The sequence below is a fragment of the Dromaius novaehollandiae genome, chromosome 13 (assembly GCF_036370855.1).
Source record: "Dromaius novaehollandiae isolate bDroNov1 chromosome 13, bDroNov1.hap1, whole genome shotgun sequence".
Taxonomy (NCBI): domain Eukaryota; kingdom Metazoa; phylum Chordata; class Aves; order Casuariiformes; family Dromaiidae; genus Dromaius; species Dromaius novaehollandiae.
The window spans coordinates 14,085,089-14,109,572 of NC_088110.1; the positions used below are offsets into that span (position 1 = coordinate 14,085,089).

The following is a 24,484-nucleotide window of genomic DNA, read 5'->3' on the forward strand; positions in this document are numbered from 1 at the left end:
CAATTCAACCATTGGAAGAAGCCTAACCTGAAATTATGGCTTAAGAAGCAGCAGCAGAGTAACTATTGGTTCAGCATGCACATTTTGAAGCAATTCTGAATTTATCTCAGATGTGACACAAGATTTGGGCCACCCATCTCAGCTTGTTTGCTGTTTTTACAATTGTCTTCTGTGAGAAAAATCATGCTGGTGGACAAACAGAGTAAAAATGGCTCAAAATAAAATACCGGCTAAAGACTTGATGGATCACTAGGCAAACACGCAACAACCTGCCAAAGAAACCTGCATTCTCAATGGCGGTAGGGTAGAAATTAAAACAAACGGGCCTGTGAACAGAGGGACTAACGGAGCCTAATTTCTTACATATTTCTCCAGTAACGCTACTTCCCACCATAAGCGCAGCTCCTCTACACACCCGTCATGACCCCCTACCTCCTGCAGAGACACCCTCAGCCCACTGTCACACCCCACCCATACCCCCAGCTTCCCCTCGCCACCCAAACGGTCTCCGAAGCACCCTGGGGGCTGCTCTCGTCCCACCCTCCCCTCCTGGTGGGGCGGGCGCCGGGGCTGGCCCCCCACACCGGCCTGCTCGCCAGCCCAAGGCCAGACTTACCCCCAGACTCTCGAGCTCACACTGCAGCCTTTCCCTCAGTGGAGATACTAATATCTCTGTCGTTCCTCTACCCAAGCCACCAATGTTCACGGAAGCTGCAGGAACTTAAAATTCAGCCAGCAGCTCCTGACTAGCTCTTTCTCCCTTCTGCTGGCCCCCTCCAAAATATTTGATCAAAGCTGTCCAAAAGATTTAAAGGCTATTGCAAAAGAGGACTGACAGGCACACCTCTTTCTTAAAAAATCCCCACACCTAAGGACAGAAATTTTCAGGGACAAACTCCCCTACTGCTCAGAAAGTCGGAATGTCTTTGCATGTTAAATTACACTAATTGCAGCAGCAGGTGTATGAAAATCAAACCGAGCAACTCTCCAAACCGTGCTGTTCCCTGTACTGCACAGAGCTGCCTTCATGTAACAAAGCAGCTGTAACCAAATCTATCCTACTTTTTATAATAGAGATTTCTAATATTGAACAATTAAAGCAATTTTTTTCACAAATCTGAAAAACTTCAGCTTTCAAAGACATTAAATAATAGAACCATGGAAATATGATGCGATACTCTTCTCAGGAAACACAAAGATAAGGGCAAACAGAAGCCTGCATTTAATATTTTATCCATCCTTCCTTCACCAGAAAACAATTCAGTCCTGACATCTCTCCTTTGAACACAGTCTTGAACTGCGGCTATTGCTTCCCTGCGACCCAGAGAGGCAAGGCAATACGGATGAAAGATCTGCTGTTTTTTTTCCCGGGCTACATGGCACATCCTTGTGGCAGGCTTGCACTTCAAGCCAAAGTCTGAAAGTGGGAATCATACAGTACCTATTCAAAGTCAAGCTACCTATCTCTCTGTATATATATTTTTAAAATATATATACACACACACACATCTTATGCTCTATTGTCAAATTGGAAACCAAGATGTAAAAAAAAAACAAAAAAAAACAAAAAAACCCCACTGTATTTTCTGTGTTTTAACATGGGGAAGTGGCCTCAGCAACAATAGGGCTTGGGTGAAAAGACACGGCTAATTTTGATAAGGAAAGAAAACATATATGGAGTAAAAATGTAATGAGTTTTGTCTCCCCAACCTCCATGAACTTAAGAAGAGTGGGAAGATAAGATATATATTAAGTCTGGCCTTATGAATAAGAGGTCTTGGGTCATAAGAAATATTCGGGAGATATTCGGCAGCAATAACGTTTACTTGCATAAAGTGCCATTAGATCTTTGGCTGAGAGGTACTTCATACATGAAAAACAGGTATAATACTATGTCTGATTAGTTGTCACACACTTAATTTAGGATTTAATTCAGCACCTACTGAAGGTAATAGTAATGATTTCACTGATCTAAATGAGAGCCAGAACATCCTTAAATCAGTATTCTCCTTAAGTACAGAAAAGTAAATAATAACTGTCTGTCAGCACCTCAAAGATTAGCAATACTGTACAAAATATAATTATTTCTACAAAAAGACTTAGCATGCACAACATGGTGGCTTCATAAACATCTTTAGGAAGATTCATAAACAAAAGCTGTCATTAGGCTTTCAGATCAGCAGCATTTACAGGGAGGATTAAATATCATTCTTTCTTAGCAAGCTAGTTATTTGCATTCGCAAAAATTTTTATCCTGTACTATTTTAGTGCAACTGTTCCTCCAGACTCCATTTTGGCAGGCATTTGCTCGCTACACCCTCTTGGATGCAAATGCATCTTATTTCCCCTGGGCACATAAACACACACCTCGCCCTGCAGACAAACATCAGAAAAACTGATTTGCACAAGTATTTACAAGTACTTCAAATACCAACACAATTGCAACATTTCAGAGACAGCATGCAATAATTTTTATATTAAGAAATAATAAGAGGAAGGTAAATCATACTAAGACATGGATGCAGTGAAAAATATTTCTTTAGATGTGATCACTTCAGTTTATAATTACATGATGTTACTTCAGCTCAAGGAAGTGGGCTGCCATTTCAAGAGGAACGCTTTATATGTACTTGCTCTTTGCCTTTATTATGTTAAGCTAAGTCACATATGCAAGTACCATTATAATCGAAAACTTGCTTTGTAAAACATCACACCAAAAACTTCCAGCTGAAAGATTTCAGCAGCTATTATCAGCCTGACCACCTATTCTTTCTTCTAAGAGAACATTTCCCCCACCAAAGCTGACTAAGAGCGCTGGCAAAAAGCAGGTTATGCAACATTTCAGTGAGAAGTAACCTGGGAAGAAGACAAGTCTGCCTGCACGGACATAAATAATGCAGATTAAGTGTAAGGCAGATATGGGCTTTTCATTTACCTGCTCAAGGGAGATAGGTGTTCAACTGCCCAATCCTCAACAGGTTATTCTCAGGAAGAAATCAGATTGCAAATAATTTCAATTTCTTAATTAACTTATCCATGCTGATCTCTGCACAATTACTGCATTAATGTGGAAAAGAAACTTGAGTTTTTCCTGCACAGAAGTACTGCTGCTCTGCATTGTGCTAAGACTTTTAACTTCTCGGAGATCTTTCTGTATCCCTCACTCCTCACTTGGTATGCGATGAAAACCAATGTCTTGCACCCTTTACCTCTTGCAGCACACGCCGGAGCGGCTGGGGTGCTGCCGTCTCCAGGTCTTTCCATCTATTTCGTTCACAGACCAGCTCTTCACTGCAGCTATAGATCTTGCCAACATCTTATTCCACAAACATCACGTACCTACCACAATCCATTGCCTTACTTGGACTTAAAAGCAATGACAATTTTACCTGATTAAGAACTCTGAGTTTGGACTCCATTCTTGCCGTGGTAATTATAAATGGAATATTCTCTTTATCTGGTTTCCATCATAAACACATATTTTCATTTTACTTGGAATGCTTCTCCTCCCATGCTTTTCAAATGTTTCATAAGTGCTGTTCCCTTTTGAAATACTAATCCTGCCAAATTTTTTATTCTTATTTTTCAAGTATTGTGGTGCTTTTCCCTTCTCATCTTTCAGTGTTAGCATGATTTTTTTTAGTACTTGCCCACCTTCCTCCAGTACAATCGTGTTGCACATGCCTATATTCTCTTTCGTTGGGAGACAAGAAATGTCAAACCAACTCTGGGAGAAGCCCTATAGATCAACTAACAGGATGCACATTTTTCGTGAATCAATATTTGATTCCCATCTGATTTTTTTTGGTGGTAATCTTTGACATTAGCTCAACACTATCTCAGTTTTACATATGGGGCGGCCCTTTCTTTTCTAGCCCGTATGATTGTGACTTTCGTTTAACCAGAAACTTAAAATAATTAAAGCATTCTTGACATTCATCAATCTCCAGACACATATAACTGTAAAATTCAATTGTTGCAATATCTAATTAAAATATTAATAAATGCTAGCCAGTAAAGATTGCTTTTTTGGCCTATCTCTTGCTGAGGACATGCTGAGCAGAACAACTGTAGGGGACAGGGTAACTGCAGGAGACTAGATTCATTTGTAGCTCTTTTTGATGAAGAAAAAACAGCACCAAGAAATGTGTCTTGACCCCTCCTGCCAAGAGCTAGTGATATCTCACCTATTTAAGGTGAGACATAGATATCATATAGCTGTTTCATATATTGCATATCTTCCAGTAGGAGGGTGGAAGAGAGGGAGACAGGGAGAAAACTCTCTAAATCTTAATGCTTGTGGAAAAAAAATCCTTACAAATGTGAACTCTAAACGCAAAATCACTTTCTCAACTCTTGAGAGCATGAATTGCCCTCATTCATCTCAACTGACTTTCAGTTCTAAAGCCTAATTATGATGTATAACACTCAGACTTTAAAATAATTATGTTTGCAACTGTGGGCCATCTTGTGCATTCCCAGCAATTGTGCAAGTGCCAATCAAGTGACTTCATGCACCACTTGCCAAACAAAGGGCAAAAATAGCCACAGATATACCAGCTCTTGGCACATTTTATTCCAGTGTAAAATTTGCTAGTAGATTAGTTACAATCTATGAACAGTCGTATAAACCCTTCCCTATAATTACCAGCGGCTCCTCTGTGGATTGAGGGTTGTATATGGCCGTAATTTGTACACCCAACCCATTAAATAAAACAAAACAAAGCAGGCAATGCGGTTATCTCACAATTGAGTGGCAATAAAATTAAGCCCTAAATGCTAATACCTTCAGCTTGCAGGATAAACACATTGTCAGAAAACAGTCCAGTGTACAGGAAATAAGACGTTAACATTTGTAAATAAAATGTAGAGCGCAGTTAACACTCTATTACTGCAAATATCATGGAATATAATTAAGTCCTGGTGTATCTCAGACATTAGGGAGAGATGATAGAGTTCAGCAGGGAGAAGTCTCTGAATCATTCAGCCACTCATTTCTTGATTTCTTAAAATTTACATTTCTTACAATTAATTCTCCCTCTTAATTCTTTTTAAGTTAGTGTTCTGTTTGTTTAGAATTTCTTGAAAGAGTTCCAGAAAGTTAAACTATATTGGCACAAATAGCTCATGGAAGAATGGCTCCAAAAAGGAAACAAGGTGGGTTTTCCTTCCTACAGACATAAGTTTACATGAGATATGGATGGGATGGCTGGTAGAGCTGGACAGGATACAGAGGAGACCAGAATGAAATAAACGTTTTCCATGTTGAAAAGACTCCTTTTAAAGTTTTACAGCTATTACACGCAAGCATTTTCAGTCATGAGAAAATAAAGATTTTTATTCTTTCTCCATAAAGCCCCAATTCAATACATTCTGTATTTTCTCCTTTTACATTACGAAGACCGTCCTTTGCACATCATGGTCAGAGTTTGCTGTTTATCATGCTCTCCTGTTTCCCAGGCCCTTTCCTTTTCCACGTCCCATGCCTCTTTCTTTCTGCCACACCAGGATCAGTTCTCCAGGACTCAAAGCAGATACACTTTATGACCTGCATGTCTCTACCCTCCAGACTGCAATTTAATCTGCTGCCCGGCTTCAGGTTGCTTGAGCAGACACAGTTCCACCATCTTTTTTTTTTAACCTTCACTTCACACTTTTCTCTAACCCGTTAGCGACAATCCAGGTTTTTCCATCTTCTCCATTACAAGACAAAATGAGACAGATCAGTTTAAGTTATAAATGCTGAACTGACAATTTAAACTTTACTTTTTCCAACATTAAACAAAAGAAATTATTTCCCCTTCCCCTCATGATTTCCCAGACTGTTACCCTTCTCCAACCCATTTCACCACAAAGCAACCAACCAACATTTTAAATCATCTTCAACACAGCCAACAACAGGGAATAACTCTTGAATTTCAAGACTAATTCACTTGGGGGGGAAAAAAACCAAAACACATGGTTGTGAAATTAACTCTCTCCCACTCTGACTCATAATTATCCCAGATCCATCTCTTTTCATAAAATGGGATCAAATGCAATATGAAAACTTCTAAGAAAATCCTTGAACTAAATGTATCTTGGTGTAACAAAAACATGATTGAGCAATCCATATCAATATTAAAAAAAATCTCTTCAGTCTGCAGATGATCACGGAGGAGATATGGTGATGTACAAAAACATGTTTTTCAGACATTAACCTCTACTCTCAGTTATCTATAACTTCTTTTTACTATCCTGATAAGGCTGAATACCACCCAGACTACACCTCAAGACAAGATGATTTAACAAGTTAGAATCATAGCTCTGTCATCACCTTTGCTTTATTGGAAAAGATATCCTGATATATAGCTATTAATGATTTCAAATACATTAAAACCAAGATAGCCAAAATCAAAGGCACCATTAGGAACAACTCTAATTCAAACTGATATTATAACATATAATGGAAGAAAAGTCTAAGACAGACACAAACCCACCTGATTCCATGAATCATCTGATACATACTGAGCACCTATTACTAACAGTTCCCTAAAGCTGACAATGATCAGTTTATAAACTGACATCTCACATATCTAATTATTCCCAAAATAAAAAAAAATAATATACAAAAAAAGGCTGCAGCTCTTAAGGCAACATCTTTCTTGAAGCAATAGCCAAAAATGGAGACTCATGATGGGATGATTTTTGGCCAGGTTAAACAAAAGGCAGTGGCGTGTAAGCTATTTGGTACCTTTGGAAGGAGCTGGCACAACCAATCAACAGCGATATGAGAACCTGAACAGATGTCGGAAGAGGGCAACAGAGCAGACAGAAACAAATGTACACGTGCACACACACTGAAGAAGATTAGTGAATTAATTAGAGAGGCAAGTGAAAAAATAACGCAGAATTCGGAATGCACTCAGTAGTATGGAATGATGCTACTGGCCTATTTTTACCATTGGCAATAAGATACGAGAAACAGCTAGCTGTAGTAGAAGCAAGTGCATTATGATACAACACAACATGAGCATTATAAAATGCGAGATGAATCTCAAGCCCAGAGGCTCTTTAGCACCACTCCAAATCACAACTCTCTGCCTTCATTTTTCTTCTTTGCTACCATTCCACTTCTTCTTCCAGTACTTCTGACTCGATTAACCCTTTTTTCTCTTTCTAATCTTCTACTTCCAAATTTTTGTGGTACCACATCAGATTCTTTAAAAAGTGTCTCAATAATAACAGCAGAAATTGTAGATCAGAAGTCAGATGTTCAAAAGTACTCTAACCCAGTGAAGCCTCAGTTGTTTGCAGTGAGAAATTTAACACATCATTGGCACCTTCATAAGATAGCATGCTTAATTAGATAGACAGCTCTTCTGAAAATCTGGCCTCTGATTAAAAGTTATAAAAATCATAAATCAAATCATAACCTGTTTTTAATGGTCTGAACACAAATGCAGTAAATTTACTCTTTTTTTAAAATATTTTTCCCACAAAAACAAATACAAATATAAGAACCCCCAAATAGACTTTCTGAAGCACAAAGTTCAGTTTAGCTTTTTGGGAATTAGAGAAGGTATGTTTTCATACTAGGCCTAATTTTTTGTATCCGTTTTTGAAGCACTAAGTTCTGTTGTCCAGCTCAACCAATTACAGCTTTTCCATTAATTTGGCCTGAAATTATGAAATTCTATTTTCAGGCATATAGAAGAGCTTTTTCGGTCTTTCTAAAAACCTGAGTTAGGATCACTGATATTTCCACACACTATACATAATCTGTTACCTGAACGTGTGCTACAGTAACATATGGCACAGTAGGTTATAACTATTTTACCATCTGTTCTATCTGAACTCTAACCTTGATAATCCTATATCAGTTTTTCCCACTAACTACCACAGTTCTCAGATCTTGGCTTCGACTTACCTTTTTAAAATTAAATGGCAGCAAAATGGATGGCTGGATTATATGTTACTCTTCAGAGGCCTTCACTGCTCCCCAGGTGATACTATTTGGTCAAGGTCTTAAACAAAAAAATTCCTTCAAAACTACAGGCCAAATTTTTTCTATCACTTAATAAGACAAATCTGTAACCAGAACCTTTACTCTGAAAAAAGCTGCTCACATTCTTTACATATTCATTAGAAAGTACTTTGCTCCTGTTAACAAAGTGCATCTTCATCAGTGGAATTACGGGGGACTCAATGCTTCCCAAGAGCAAAGTAATTTTTAGCAAGGTTCCCCACAAACTGCTTGACTCAGTCTCTATCTAACCAACTCACCCTAAAAATTAGACCAGGTCTAATTTGGTTTTTGCACATACAGCAAGATTACTATAACATCTTACCATCTCAAACTCTGAGTCACCCATAAAAATTAAACAGTGAAAAACAACAGCACTACATTGAAAAATATAGTATTATTTTTATGGCAATAACCATAAGTTCTCCCCAAAGTTGGGAACACTGGACAGATTCTGTAAATCAACAGATGAAGTTTGAAAGGGGTTTTATTTTGGCTTATATTTCATGTCATCAGGTTTTATTTCCATATGGGTGCTGGAGCTTGAAAGTCTAAGCCTTAATTCTAGGGATTTCCAGAACAGCTTGTCTGGAATACTGTATTTAAATTTAATGTCTGCCTTGTTTACAAAAATTCAAAGAATTGCTACACAGTAATTAAAATCCATGAAAGACTGTGGCCTTAGTATAATGACTTATACATGCCCTTACAAAACTACTGCATACACACACATGTAAAAAACATAAATTTATATTAAATAAAAAATAATGATATCCACAAGAACATACACACCTCTAGTTTTGTTATATGTAAATAAAGCACTAGCACTTGACAGTACTAGTTCTTATGACCGGTGATATTGAAGAAAGAATCAAATATGATTATCACCAATTGTTAATCTACAATATCTAGATTCAGCTCAAAATATTAAATCTTAACAGCTCAGTAAACTACTCTGAGTCATTATCAACCGAACCAAACTGTAATGCCTACATAATGAAAACTGTACATTTATAAAAGAATACCTTTGTTAAATGATTTTAACTTATGAGTACCATCCATTCTCATTAAAGACATTCGTATCTTCTCTGTTTTGAAATACAGTATCACTTCTACCAACATTCATTCCCTTTTGATTTCTGTTTAGTATCTGAACAAAAGGGAAATTGAATTTTTTCAATGTGTGAAGAAATCAGTTCATGAGATGTAATTTTGCTTTTTCACACATGAGTAGTTTAAATATGTTATTCAATGTTATCTTGAGGCACAAACATAAGGCACGTAGGTTAGAAAAGTCAAAACTACATGCTACTCTGCTATTTCAAATGTCTTAAAATATGCAATTGAAGGACACCACAGAAACTATAGTTCAATTAAAGTATATTGAATTGTAGTTGTAACTGGGGTCCTATTACACAAATAACACACAGTGACTATATACATACATGTAGTCAAAGAATATACATATGTAATTCCATACATGCTTCCAAGTACCCAAAGACATCTATATTTTATAGCTCTACTTGAGGGAAGAGAGAAGTACTTGTTTTCTTTTGGAGCTTATGCTAAAACTGCTTCCTCCTTCCCTACACAATGCAAGAGAAATAAAATCTTTAATGGATAACAGCTAGAGTTTACACTTCACTCTTCCTCTCCAAATACAGGAGGACATTAGCTTCCCCCCACAAACACAATTCTCTTTTGCATTCAAATATTTCCACCTCTGCATAAAAATGACTTTTATTATGCAGTCTCACAGGCTTTCCTGCGCTGGCACCCCAGGAGCATAATCCTGATTCACAAAACAAAAACATCTAATTACCCCAGCTGCATAATTCATTGGCCCATAAATAAAAGTTGGCCAACCCATGATCTTATCTGACAGACCCTACGGAGCATGTGTGAGGCTCGCACCGCGAGAGATGCATCCATCAGGGCTGGCGGCAGCCAAGCCGGGCAGCATCCGCGAGCTTGGCAACCCGGCGTCGGGCACCCGGCGCTCCGCTGGGGCGCTTGCTCTCGGCGCGCCGGCAGCGAGGGAAGAGGAAAGGATGCCACTTTGCAGCCAGGAACTTCCACCCTCCCAAACAGTTAGTCCTGTCCATAGTTGCTCGGTCTGGTTTCAGATGAATCATTTCGCTAGATGTTCCTATCAGAGCCGTGATCCTCCACCGCCTTGCACCAAGGAGCCACTCATACTTTGTGATTAGCTGAATTCCAGGAATAAAGAGGAAGAGCAAATACTTGCAGTGCCAATATTATAAGTATATACCAAAAGTTGTTTTCGAACGTATTGAGACTGTAATTTGAAAATTAGATATTATTCAGATGACAAAACTGAAACACTGTTATTGAGTATTCCATACTTTGCATGTATTTTTCATATAATGTTAATGAAAAGCTATGTAGATTCACAGTATTCTGGCAAACTTCCCATTAGCAACAGAAATCTTTTAAACATTGTCTACAGAAAATTTCTACAGGTCTTTTTATTATTGCTTTTGTTTGTTTTAATTTACCAGCTTTGTTCTTCTTAAGGTTAGTTCCATCTAACCTTAGAAAAACAGCATCCTGTTTTTTGGTTTCATGATCACATATCTAAGATTCAAACTACAAATAAAGAAGACGACATGGGTCACTCTTTATGGCAGCTAGCAAACCACTGTTATGGTCTCCCAGAAATTTCAAAAGGAAAGATGTTTTTTAAAAGAACTATGAATTGGGTTCTAATAGGTAACATTCAACTACATAATAAAGACTAAGCCAGAAAAAATTTCAATTTTCAACAATGTTTTCACTCTGCATTATAACAAACATGAGTGGCAGAGACACTCTTCAACCCAGTGGCTAAGGCACTGTTCATCTTTCATGTCCCAGATCCAGGCCGCAACCACTAGGCAATAGACTCACTTTCTCACTAGAAATGTCATCTTGGAGCCGAGAAACCTTCTTGACAAATATGTTTTTGAAACAGATGTATTTTTGCTAAACATTTTATCTTTGACAAAAATGTATTTTGACAGGGAAAGTTTCACTGCAAATTTTTTCGCCAGCTCTAATAACAAGAAGTAGAATTGTATGGCCTAACTGGGGAAATTTGCTCAGACCACGCCTTACTTATTTAGATAACGTCCCACCGGCGAGAGCAATGACTTTTTCTATAACTACAGCAACAAAAACATATGTCAACTACCCATTTCTCTGTCCTAATTTACCTGACTTTTAAGTGTTTACTCTCAAACAATAAGCTACAGGTCCTCCCCTCCCTGCACTGGGGCGTTCAGGGAAAGGCTAAGAAGGGAACTTAAACCTACCTTTCACCCTCCTAAGCAGGTCTTCACATCTATGTTTGAATGACTATGTCATATACTTAATTGTAATTAACAACAGAAATGTTTAGAATAAATGAGTAAGGACAGGGCATTTGAAAAAGAGTTAACAGATGTCCTTAACATTGCTGCTGGCCTAATAACATTGCTGCAGTAATTTATTTGATGTGGAGTTTATTTAGCTGCTGCAAACATATAGGGTTATAATAATCATAAGCAGGTTGCATTAAGCACAGTACATCTTGGATGTATAACACAGTGTTAAAAATAATCTCAGAAACAGTATGCCTTGAAGATATTATATGCACAATATCTTCTACAATCTGATTGTGAAAAGCTAGCCAGAAAGCATCTTTCAGACTTTAAAATGATAAAAAAAAATCAAGAGTTCTTTTAAAGATAATTTTGCCTATATTTTGTGATAGCAAACAGATTCAATTCAAACATCAGATCCTGGCATACTTCAGTAAGCTATCAGCACAGCAGTGCTGCCTTTTTTCCGTTGAAAAATGAAAGAATTAAATTCAAAACAAACAACTTCAATTTAACACCAAACTACAGGATAACCAATCTTAAAAATGTCAAATTGTAATGGATCTTAATACCCATATAAAACACAAAAATAGTGGCATTGTTCCTTGGTAATGCATAGCAACCTTACAGAATTTCAGTGAAGGAGAAAGAAGGGAAAAACACCTTATTACTTCTAACTCCTGCGAGCCATTTTGGTCTCCAAAGGTTTTAGACTGCCTCAGGCCATGTGTCTGCAGTGTTTCGGGAAATGACTTGCCTTCGCACGAACACTGCTATGTTCTGCAGCACTGCTGCCCCCCAGCATCCCCGCTCAATTTCTGTTTAACTCTTCCTTACCTGCCTCAGCCTTTTTCCCCCTTTTCTGCAGCAGGATTGCAGGAGGGTTTTGCTTAAAAAAACAAAACCAAACACACAACCCCCCCCAAAAAACACAAACCAAAAAAGCTCTCTGCTTTTTCTGACAAGTTTTCTCAGAAAACAAATGAGAGCAGAATTTATCTCCATATATTTTTGAAAGGAAACAGAAATCAATTTTAGGCTAAAATACTGGATAACAAAACTAGTTTAGCTAGCTATCATCAGAGAGCTTTGAAGTTTGCTATCGCTCAAATGGTCGTCTATTTTGCCTCCGTTAACTGAGAATAGCTAGAAACAAAAAAAATCATCACCATCCTCATAGCGAACAGAGCGGTACCACTAAAATTCTTCACCTATCACTGTATTTAGATTTTTAATTACACTCCAAACACCACATTATAGGCTACGACTAATTCTCTGGCCAAGGCCTCATTACTGTTAACTAATTTGTCTTAGCAGCAGTGTGTTACAGGTAATAGGATATACCCCATTTGATGTGGAGGCAGAGAGCGAGATTTACTCCTCACGATAATTTTTTAAACTCACTTAGGAAAGATGTGCTGTGTTTCCCTCTATTTTCAGTAAAAAATTCAAGGCTAAGCACTGCAAGCTATTTTGCTGGACAGGTTTCTTTCAAAAACCTCTAGAAAATTCTTAGCCAAGGTCACTACTGATTGACTCAAAATATGACAGTGTATGAGGCTACTAAAATATTCCGTTCATCTCAGAGGTTGAGTAAGCAGCTCTAACTAAGAGGAAAATCAATATAATACTTCACAGTGAGGAAGAAAATGGAAAATAGTTTAGCAGTTAAGTGGTTAATGCAATTCCTAAGTGTTCAGCAATCATTGCAATTTAGTGCCATTTCGATTATTACACAATAAACAGACCATGTTGTCTGGAAGCAAATTTTTATGAGTATAGCTGAAGGGGTTGCAACTTATTTAGCTGCTGAAACTCTAAGGGAAAGAACATTTCTGAATGCTAACACTACAGATCAGAAATATACAGGTACACTAGAAAGGTTATTTTTAGGTCACTACTATGGTAACTAACTACACTGACCTTTAAAATTAGTATGCAGTTCAAGAAAAATGAAGTTCAGTAAAATGTTCCTTAAACAGGATCACTTTAATAAACAATCTTGCACATCCTTATTGCAGAATATGTTGTCACTTTTTACAGCTATTAATTTTACTTGTGTAACATAGTAACATAATAGGATGTATAACAATGCAGAACTAACTAGGAAAAACATGTAAGCATTCAAAAAAACCTCATTAAACTACCATAAATCTATGTTTAAAGAAAATCTTTTTAAAAATTAGGAAGAGCTATATTTATTTTTGCAGAACAAAATAAAATAGCTAACTGAAGAAGGATAGTTTTTCATATAATGTGAAGTTGTGGAAACATTCAGAATAGGTATAGTTAAAATAATGTTATTTTGACTGATCTTTTTGAAATTCAGAATTTTAAGTGGTTTCGAAAAAGGTGCTTTCACCAGTTCTGCAATTTATAAATTCAAACAGAAACAGACAAAAGTTAGGTTCAGGGTAGATACGATAAAAAGGAGGAGATTAAGAGTACATGGTTGGTGGCAGACTCAATAAAGGAAACTGTATTTTGAATGAAAGCACCATTTAAATCCAGTGTACTAATATTTACTTAGACAAAACTTCTATTAGAATCAGATCTTTAACAAATAACAGATGAGGTGTTCTACAAGTCGGTCATTCCATTATGTAAGATATGGAAACCAAAATTTGGCTGGTCATAAAGGTGTGCTGGCTGTTCACTGAAACCACCATTACAAAAAACACGTTAACAAATAGTATCCTGATTCTTGGAAAGATGAAATTTACTCTGTCAACTTACAGTCATCGAACACAGATCACAAATGTTCTAATTGCACTAAGATTAGTCTTAGCCATGTTTAGGACAGTCTATAACAGTATATCAAGCGATGGATAGAAAACGAGAGATGTAGTTAGGAAGTGTAATATATGTATTAACATTTTAATCTAAGTTATACTGTGACATTTTTCAAATATTGGCTGTTCCACAAGAATAAAATTAAAAGAAACAGGAAAAATTTTATCTGCATTTTTTCCGCACTCAGTATGTTTCTGAGTAACATTGCTCTTGAAGTGACTTTTAAATGCCTTCGCAGTTTCTATGAAAAAAGAGAAAAAAAAAATCTCTACAGCTAGTGGGGTTCTGGGTCATCAGCACCGTTTTCCTGTGAAGTTGAATACTGCATTATATCCGCTCCGCTGTGGTAGTCACAGGCAGGACACCTGGATACCGAGCAATTAGTAACTATACCTATCTGTAAGTCCCATCTGAAAACGTGCTTGCTTACAATACATGCTGTACTAAGACAAAGCAAGGGACAGGCACAACTAGCAATCTACCCCGGCCCCCCCCCCCCCAAAAAAAAAAAACCCCACAAAAAAAGGATGATAAGCTATACTAATATCCTCGTTTTACAAATGGAGAGCTCAGGCCACCAAATCAAGCAAACAAATCCAGTTGCTGAGGCACACAGCAAGCCTGCAACCCATGGCAAGTGCATCTAAACCTACAACGAAGACCACAACCACAGATAGAAAGCCTAATCTTACACAGGCTGGATTGAATGGGAATGGAAATGTTTCCCATTTAATGTTTTCCAGGTTTAAAATTTCACTGAGAAAGCCCCAAAATGATGCATCCAATCTGTCTAACCTAACCAAGCACACACAGGGCAAGCTAATTTCTCCATTGGTGTTAATGGAGCTACACCAGCAGCTATACTCTTTTTCTACCTACTTAATACTTATAATAGCTTCTCTTACTAAAATAAATTTGAGCAGCTAATAAACACATAGCGACATGGTAATAGCGTCTTGTTTCCAAAACTTTAAACTTCACCTTCTGAAAATTTAAAACCTACCAGTTAGCCTGCCCCGCCTTTCCATGTGATAATTGTGCTGACAGTAAATAATCAAAATTGTCATTTTTTGAAAGCCAACCAAGATTCTGAGCATTCTTCTTGACATCTCTTCAGCCAAAATTGCTTATAGCTGTTGGCCACTGATCGAGCTTATTGAAGGAATGGAAGATTGTAAATGTGCCAGCCAGATGAGAACGCTAAGCAGGAACAGAACAAGCCAACACAACAGGTAGACTGCCTGTACAGAATTTTTTTTTCTCAAATTACAGTCTTTCTCACCAGCAAAGACGACAAGCAAAGTCATCCTTGCCAGTGTATAATACGTTCAATCTCCAAATTTATGTTAAAATAGATCCAGGTTCGGACTTGTTATTTTTCCTTTTGCTATCTGACTAGTATTTATACAAAAGAATTAACCCTATCACAAAATATTTTTAAAACTTTGAAACAAAATTTTGTTTAAAATAGGAAAAATTAAAGGTTAACGTAAATAGTAATTCTGCAATAAGATTCCATCAACATTACGTATTCCAGCCTGACATAATAAGAGAAACAAGAAGCAGCAATAATTACTGCCTGACACTAGTAAAAATGATGGTGATTATAAAGATTTAGCTTTAAAATACAGATTTTACTGCAATACCATGGCCACGTATCGGTATTTAGCTTTAAGAAGAAACTACTAATTCAAAGCATACAGAGAAGGGAGATTGTGTGTGTATAAATATATATTCTCTTCATCTATTCAGCGTGCAAATTTATTTAAAATACAATAAAATGACAGGCAAGTCTAAAGACTAAATACAAAAATCTAAGATGTCAAATGAACAAACTTTTTAACTCTGCAGTTTTTATTTTATTATTAGATGCTATTCCTAACTTGTTAAAATTGATCAAATAGAAAGCTGTGAATAGAGAAAAAATTAAGCCAACTCGAAAAGTGTGACTTGGATTTAATATTTTATAATTGCCAAGGGACATACTGAGATCAATGAATTTTTGCCCGAGATGAACGTCAGAAAGAGATGTACTTCAGTCTTTTAGGGAACATTGGTCTATTTAATTCTTGTGTCTGATGCATGTGAAATATGCCTGTCTTGGCCTTCTTTCTCGCCTTGAGGCTATGCTGCAGGCAGACATTACCACTTTTAATAGGCCGCCATCTGAGGAATGGCAAGGGATCCAATAACCCATCGACTCTAATGGATTTGCCTGTTTATTCACTTACACCTTTTTTGCAGCTAATTTTAGTTTTGCATGCTGAGTTGTTTCACTTTAAATTAAATGAATAGAAACAAAGGGAAAAAGACTGTGCAGCTAATAAACCATGATTATTTTCGAAGTTCTTCACAACAGGATCCTCCATATACTAAGGTATATCACTGGAGAATAGATTCACTGCTGTGTTTTTCCACTTGTTGTCAAAATTAACAAAGCTTCCTTTAAATTTAGTGAGACAAAAAGTAGGTTATTATAAACTCTTGCTTCTAACATACTAATGATTTGTAGCAGGCTTCAAATCATTATGAGGGTCATGAGCATCTTCAAAGAATAATACAGGTAAAGTTAATGATTATACAGTATTATCAACAACAAAAATTGTGTAAAATTTAACCTAGCCCTTCACATATACTTTGAAGAGCATATGTAATACCTAATGCGTTACTTTTAAACCAAATGGAGTCTGTCTAGATACAGGGGAACTCTGAGTAATAAAAATTTCCAGTACCTTTGCTCGTTAGGAAAAATAAACACTACACACTAAAATTTATTAGGGGATATAATTTCTGTGTTTGGATTGCATGAATGTTTTGTTCCTCTACAGGAAAGGTCTCTGTCCCTTTCTTGGGGAGCCGACCTCTTGCATCTCACAGCCCACAACTTGCCAGCCCTCTGTAAAGCTGCTGTTCATCAGTAGCTCCTCCAAGACCTACCATTTCAGCTGCTTTTCTCTGACAAAAAGGTCTCCTTCCCTAGGGACCATCACTGCCAGCCTTGGCTTGAAGATGGTCTTCAGTAAGCCGCAAAGCAGCCTTTTCTCCAAGCGTGGCTCATGCTCCCCAGGCCCCTCCGGAGAGAAGGACACGGTGGCCGAGACCCAGGTCCACCAGCCCACGAGAGGCCATTCACCGGGACCCTCGGCCTCTCCCGGAGCCGCCGCAGCCCACCCCGCTTGCACCGGGCGCCTCGCGACAACTGCCTTTCCCGAGGAAATCGCAAGCCACGGCAAGTATTCAAATCCCGTCAGAAGTCACCTTTTTTAAGGCATGTAAATAATACGGCTGGCAGCGGAGCAGGCTCCGCCATGGAGGTAATCAAAACACAGAACCTCTGGAGTCGTCACAGAAAAAACAACCGCAGTACCCTGCCAACCCCCAGAGCCTCCTACTTTACCAGTTTAAACAACTTTTTCCTTTCTATAATCAAAACAAAGCCACTGCATAAAACACAGCAACACTTGCTGATTTGTTCCCTCTTCACCACAGAAACCCAAATGTGTGACATCTACAAAACCCAGCAATATGCCGTGTGATTTGTTGACCAAATTGCCGGAACGCGGCTACGAAAAAGCAACATTAAGAGCCAGGAGCTTAAGAGCCCAACAGCGAGCCACCCTGCGCACCCGCAACCGCCAGCGAGAGCAGAGACACGTGCAAAGGTGCAGACAGGCTCCCGCAGTGTGAGGGGACATTACATAGCCCTTCATTTAGAAAAACATGTGCCCTGTTAGGAAGCGTCCACTCCTGTAACAAACACTGCTTGTGGTGTAAAACAGCCATAAAATAATGTAAAAACTCTCTTTATAGAGAAAGAGATTAGAAGAAGAAAGGGCCTCTATCCTCTAGAAGAGTCCACAGTGATACCAATTACTAACACAAAAGAGAAGTGAAGCAGCTACAAGAAATCCTTTTTCTTCTAGCTGGTTCTGTTTTCTTCTAAGGGATTACATTGTGAATTTGGCTTCTCCTCTTATTTTTTTGCCACAGAGACTTCGCCTCCATCTATACCATTTCCTGATCTTCCACAGATTCCCTAATAATATGGTGTGACATGAAATCAACTCAGGGGCTTTACTAGGGCTTTTTGGCTGGATTTGTGGCTAGTTTTTTTGTCGTTCAATGGCTTACGAGACATAGAAGCATGTATTTCAAAGGATGACCCACTATTATGAAAATTAGCCTCTTGGCTTTATATTCATTTTATTGCTACTGAACCACGTTTCTCTCAGAATTTGGACCTTTTTTTTCTGACACAAAACTGTATTACCATCATCAGGATCCCCTTAAATATACCAAAAAGTAAAATAAGGTTCCTCGAATAATTTCAAACAGATCTACATATCTAAAGAATAAATCTGTTGATGAAACAAGTATTTGGGGGCAGTTACAAATCCAGCTTTCCTCTTGAAATGGCAACTAGGCCTATTATTTAAATGTGTCTAAATCAGCCAGACTAATAGGACATTTTACAAGCACATAGACAAATTAAAATAATCTGTCTCCTTTAGACATGTTTAAGTGAATCTGCAAAACAGGAGAAGTTACATAGCTGCAGAATAATTCCCCCCCCACCCCCCCAAATCGTATTTGTAGATCTGGATACTAACTCCCAGACACAGTGTGCAAAGAAAAATGGGAACAACAGACTGAAGTTGGGATTGATTTACTTCATTAGCTGGGATTACAAGTTTAACTTACAAACCAGAGGTCAAAATTTCTCATTAACAAGGGGGCCATGAATCGCTGCAGGGCTTGGTTCAAGAGGAGACCACTCTTATTACTAACTACACATTTCAATCTGTCTTTGATGTTCTCCTTCTACCCTCCTCCCTTTTATTTTTTGGCAGAGGAGTTGATTTTAATTGTAGCTATACAACACAGCTCAGTTTGCCTGAGAGCCAGCCTCCACATCTGCAGTGAGTGCAGTTCTAGTGATATTGGGTGCAGTCCATAGCTTAGGGCTAATTTTAATGGCTCCCCTTTTCATACAAGGCTCAGATTGTTTTCCACGTGATTCCTGTTAATTTAGCTGCAGGAAAGGGCATCAGTTTTCCTTGTGAGTTTCTGATCCATACTTCTAAACTAGGTGAAATATATTAAAGAAGAGAAATGATCGCAAAACAAGAGATTCAATTTTCTACTAACTCCTTAAGCTGATAAAGCAAATAATCCCACTATTTTATTACTCAGAAGAGAAAAGCAAGATAGAAACAGTATTTTTCCTAGGTCTCTGTTTTGATAATCCTTTAATTTTTGAAATGCTGTAATCAAGCTCTTGGTATCTCTAACAATGCTAAGGGTTAAAAAAGGAATGCCTAAATATCCGTGTATTGTATATTTTCAAAATCTATAGACTCAAACAAAGATTTCACAGTACATTTCTCAAAACAAGAGTTGTGTGTATTATGGCAGCAGATGGTGTAGTACACCATCAAATAATAAAATGTTTAATGCATATTTTCTATTTCTGATGAACAGAAATAACTGAAAACAGTCAAAGGTATTCAAACACAGCTGAAAAGTGCTCATTCTACAGGACTTACTAGTTCTTAAAGGAAAACTTGCCACTGATTCTGTGGCAGTTAACAGCCAAAATTTGTGCATATTATGTATAGGTAAAATCATAATCTAATTTGCCTCACCAATCAATATTACATCCTATACAACTGTAACTGCTTTTAAGCATGACAAAATTTAAAAAACACTTAAAAATTGAGCACAGTCCATTCTTGCCAGAAAAAAAAATACAGAGATATCATTTTAACAGAAAAGCAATATGATGATGATGTTAAATATTTTCATTATTTAAATGCAGAAAAACAATTGCTAAGAGTAATGGTTACCAAAATAATTCTTCAGAGATATACAATATCTCACCTTTTTTTTTTACATATGCCTATTTTGACTACAAAGAGATAGGATCTCCAGCTTCATACCTATTTCTTCCTAGCAATGAAAGACAATTTTGCACACGGTAAATTCATACAGGTTTATGATGCAAAACGCTAAGGTGAAAAGGCAGAACAATTAAGTTCATTATTTCAATACAGGACAAATACACATTTCTATTTATTCTGATAGACAAAAATCTCTCGTGAATTGCACAGATTTATGCTGCGCTTTCCATTTTCTATTGGGCCAGTTTTCACTTCAGACACTCACAGGGTTATATATACTAAATCACTTTCTTTCCCTTGTTTGTATTAACCGTTACTGTTAATACTTCACTTCCCGAGCTTTTCCAGTTGCCAGCTGGTGTTAAAGCATTAAAAGGTATGCTTTTAATTCACACTCAGAGCGGAGAATTAACTTTTTCTGATGGCAAAGTTGGTCCCCTTTTGTGGAAGTCTTCTCTGGCTAGCTTGCAACTAATCTGCCTGCTGGAAGTTCATAAAGACTCTTTGTTTGCTGCTGGAAGGGAGATTTGGCGCGATACGGCGAGGCGGCCTTGGCTGGCTATCGGTTTCATTCCTTTTGGCAGCACAGGTCAAGTCACTGGCCGTGACTTCAGTCACCTTTGCAAAATCTGCTAAAGCGCCACGAACGTTTTATCAGCGCAGGGCGCAACGGCTACCTTCAAGTTTCAACAGGGGGTTATCTTAACAACTAGACATCTTTAAAAGGTCATTATTGCAGTCTAATTTCAAACTGGCACCAAAATGAAGGGCTGTCTTTGTGTGGGATTAATTTAAAAACCTCAGGATTTGATGTCAGTGGGAAATAACCAGCGTGGGACTCATAATGCTGCCTTCTCCTGCTTCTGGCCAGCACCTAGGGCTAATTTCTTAGCAGATGAAAACTATGACAAGCCCTTCAGTTAAGCTGAAAGCAGGCAGCAGTCCAGTAACACCCACAGGCCTCAGAGGCATCCTGTGACCCCCTTAGAAAAGTCACATTCACTTTGCTCTTGAGAAAGGAAAAATAATGCTGGAGGCATTTTGTTTTAAACCATGTGAAATAAGGAAATGTGAGGATGTGAAAATGAAGTGAAAAAAGTTAGAATTCATTTCCTCCCTTTGCAATGGCTTAGAAGCAAAACTGGTTCATTTTAAAAGTGTGTGTAAAAATCTGATACATTCACCAGTAGGCAGTGACTACAAAATGCTTAAGGTAAAATATGTAAATATGTAAAATAATCTCTTGAAAACCATCTCCTTTTGTGCTTGAAAGCATTTTGTAAAAGCATCTTTATTTCTCAGTAGCATTAATAGACAGTCAGAAATAAAAGTTACTTCTTGTCAAAACAAAAAATAATAACAAAATTCAAGGTACCAGAAAAATATTTTGAAATAAATCTTCACAGTAGTGAAGGGTAAGAAATTTAATGTATAAGTTCCTTGGATGACTTCTGCCCTTTCAGTATTAATCTGAATAATAATAAAGGAACATGTAAATTACAGTTTCAAAATTTTAAATGGGGTTATTTTAACTATCAGAGACTTAAGGCAAACCTAATCTGCCAAGTCTTCACTCTCATTTCATGCTAAAACTGTGCCTCCCTTTTTTTACTACTATTATGCCTTTTAAATTAGACTTGTTTTTTTATCTCACAGCTAAGCAGACCCAACCTAATTTCCTCTCTAATACGGAAGAGGTCTACACAAATGCACATTCAGACTGTTTATTATTTGCTAAGGCCTGCTAATCATGTTCCAAAATATTCTCATTAATAAAAGGTTGTAATTTGAGGGCCCAATGGAATGCTAAAATAAAGAATACATGATTACTTAAAACTTATTCTTTGGCCTAAATTCTTGAGACCATACTGTCATATTATAACCATATTATCAAAACCAAGTAACAGAGAATTCATTAACATTAATACAATATACAGAAAAATGTTTCACTTCAATTCAAAAATGTAGTCTCAATTCATGAAAATGAACTCTTGCATTAAAAAAAAATTAGCTTTAATTTTTTCCTTATTTGAGGAAAAAGGAGACCAGATCAGGAAAGTTAAGGTAAGGAACATTTTAGGGAGAACACAGGAAACAGAAAGGCAAAAGATGAGGACCTTGAATTCTTGCATGACACAAGGACTGAATTAGCTTTCTAGAATAAGACTACAGTGGCTAGAAAAATTGACATGGCACCACACTTCAACACAGCAATGTAACGACTTAAACACCTATATTAAAAAGGAAATAAAGGCAAACTGGAGTTATTTTTAAATAAGGCAGAACCTGCAGACAGTACAGTTGCTTTAATAAATCTCTCTTTCAAAGTAAATCATAAATACCATATATCTTTGCAACATCACTTCTGAGCTCCACAACCAGGCAGCTTCACTGACTCATTGTACAGAGGGATGGTCATATTTACTATATAGTGGAAAACTTCTTGATACCACCCCAAAGTCTTAACACAACACTATGAGAAGTTAAAAGGAAATTTGAGAAGTTCATAGTGCCAAAGAACCATCTCAAAAGCCTTCATCATACTCTTATCCACAATGTTCCAGTTAAATGGATAAACAGTAAGAACAGAGAAATGATGGTCTGTATCTGGATGAAAAGGAATCAAAATACTCAACTTTGATTTTCCTTCTCATTTCATCCACTAAAAGCTGTAATTTTTCATAAATTGCAGATGGGGAGGATGCATCTTAACATGCTTTTAATATGCAGACAAAATATTACTCTTCGAAGGTATGATTCTGTCAAATTTTTAAATCTAAAGTGTTTGCTTGAATTAAAATTTTTACATAAATTGACAGGTTCTTCTACTTAAGAGTGCTGTATTTAATGGGTCGAAACATAATTTGCCTGTCCTGTTTGAGCTCACAGACATTTGTACAAGTGTCACAGTCATTCATGTGACATTTGTCTGCTTTATTATTCCATGCAAAAAATAAGCAAATGTTTACAAGATTTTGTTTCTCTGAAGCATATGGAGAATATGTAAGAGCAGAAAGACAGAAGCAGGTCTATGTGGGGAAGCTTAGTAGATCTAAGTAGACTCCTCCCTGTGTTCCTTAAAGTGTCTTTAACTAAATTATTATAAGGATGTTTGTACTCAATTCAGTTATGGTCAAACGTGAATTGGCCTGTAAACTCAGGCTTCCTTTCCTCCCACCAGCCATTCGGCTTCCTCACAGGCACAGAGGTGCTCTTCATGGCTGCAGGAACCTGAAATATCCTGAGTTTATGGGCACACAGACTGTTTTTCATCAGTTCTGCGAGAGAAAGAGAGAATACGTATGCACACTCTTTGATGGGAAATGTAGCACAACTAAGCAGCTTCTTTCTGTAATTCCTGTATTTTAATTTCCCAGCTGCTCTTTACAGAGACTCACACATATAACCATTGCTAGAAAAGTATAGGAAAGTTAATAATTGTTAAAGGGTTACATGAAGAAGATAATTGTTCTATTTCTTCTGAATTGCCAATACTGATTTTGCTGTGAGGGGGGATTATGGAAAGCAATGGAACGCTCGAGACAGGAAAGTACTGTTACCAAAATAATCTAACAAATGCAAATACAGCTCACAGTATTAACAAAAGTGTCGAGTCTAAGACTATAGACAGATGTTAGCTTTGGATCCAGCTGTGCTGATCAAAGGCTTTATGCCCCCCAGCTGCTCCTCACTGCCCCCTGCTGAAGTTATTATCCTGAAGATCTGCCAGCAGAGTAGTTCGTGTGAGTGCTCCCTAATTCACTGCAGGCAATATCAGACGGCGTAACCCATACCACCCATTTAAACTATTTAAAATAATCCAGTTGATTTTGTCTAATGGGAGTCCGCTTGCCTGAACCATTCCACTGTCAGAACTTCACTGCGGTGAGCTCCATAAGAAGAGTCTTATGGCTTTCAAGTAGTGTAGTTGCTTTCACTGTGATCATCTTTCTGAAGCCTCAGAAAACTACCATTGCTAATATTTCATTTCCTCCAATAGCTTAAATGAAAAGCATTTCAAAAATCAACTAAACAAATAAAGCAATGCCTAAAACCTGAATCTTTTGCGACACAAAAACATTGACGGAATTTTCCTACTAAATTACCAAACACAATAGTACTGACATTTGAAAACAGCACCAACGATAATGAGATAACCTGCTATAATTTGAAAAGTGTACAGCACCAAAAAAGTCACCTTTGTTCAAACATGCTTATAAGAGATGACTAAGAGTAGCAACTTACACCACAAGCCATAACACTGTCTTGTTCTGTGATTCTGAGCTAATATACTATGCACCTGATTCAACTTTCACACTGAAACAAGCTGAGATTTTTGTTAATAGAAACAAAATTAAACATACGAATCAGATAACATTTTGAACTGCAGACTCCATATCTAGTTATGATATGCCCCTTTTCCA

General features: G+C 37.4%; 1 protein-coding gene across 1 annotated transcript in view; it reads right to left on the bottom strand.

Moving 5' to 3' along the window:
* The window catches only part of LOC112987640 (transcription initiation factor TFIID subunit 4-like), a 152,443-nt gene that overhangs the window by 5,157 nt on the left and 122,802 nt on the right, over window positions 1-24,484 (bottom strand). The window lies entirely within an intron of this gene.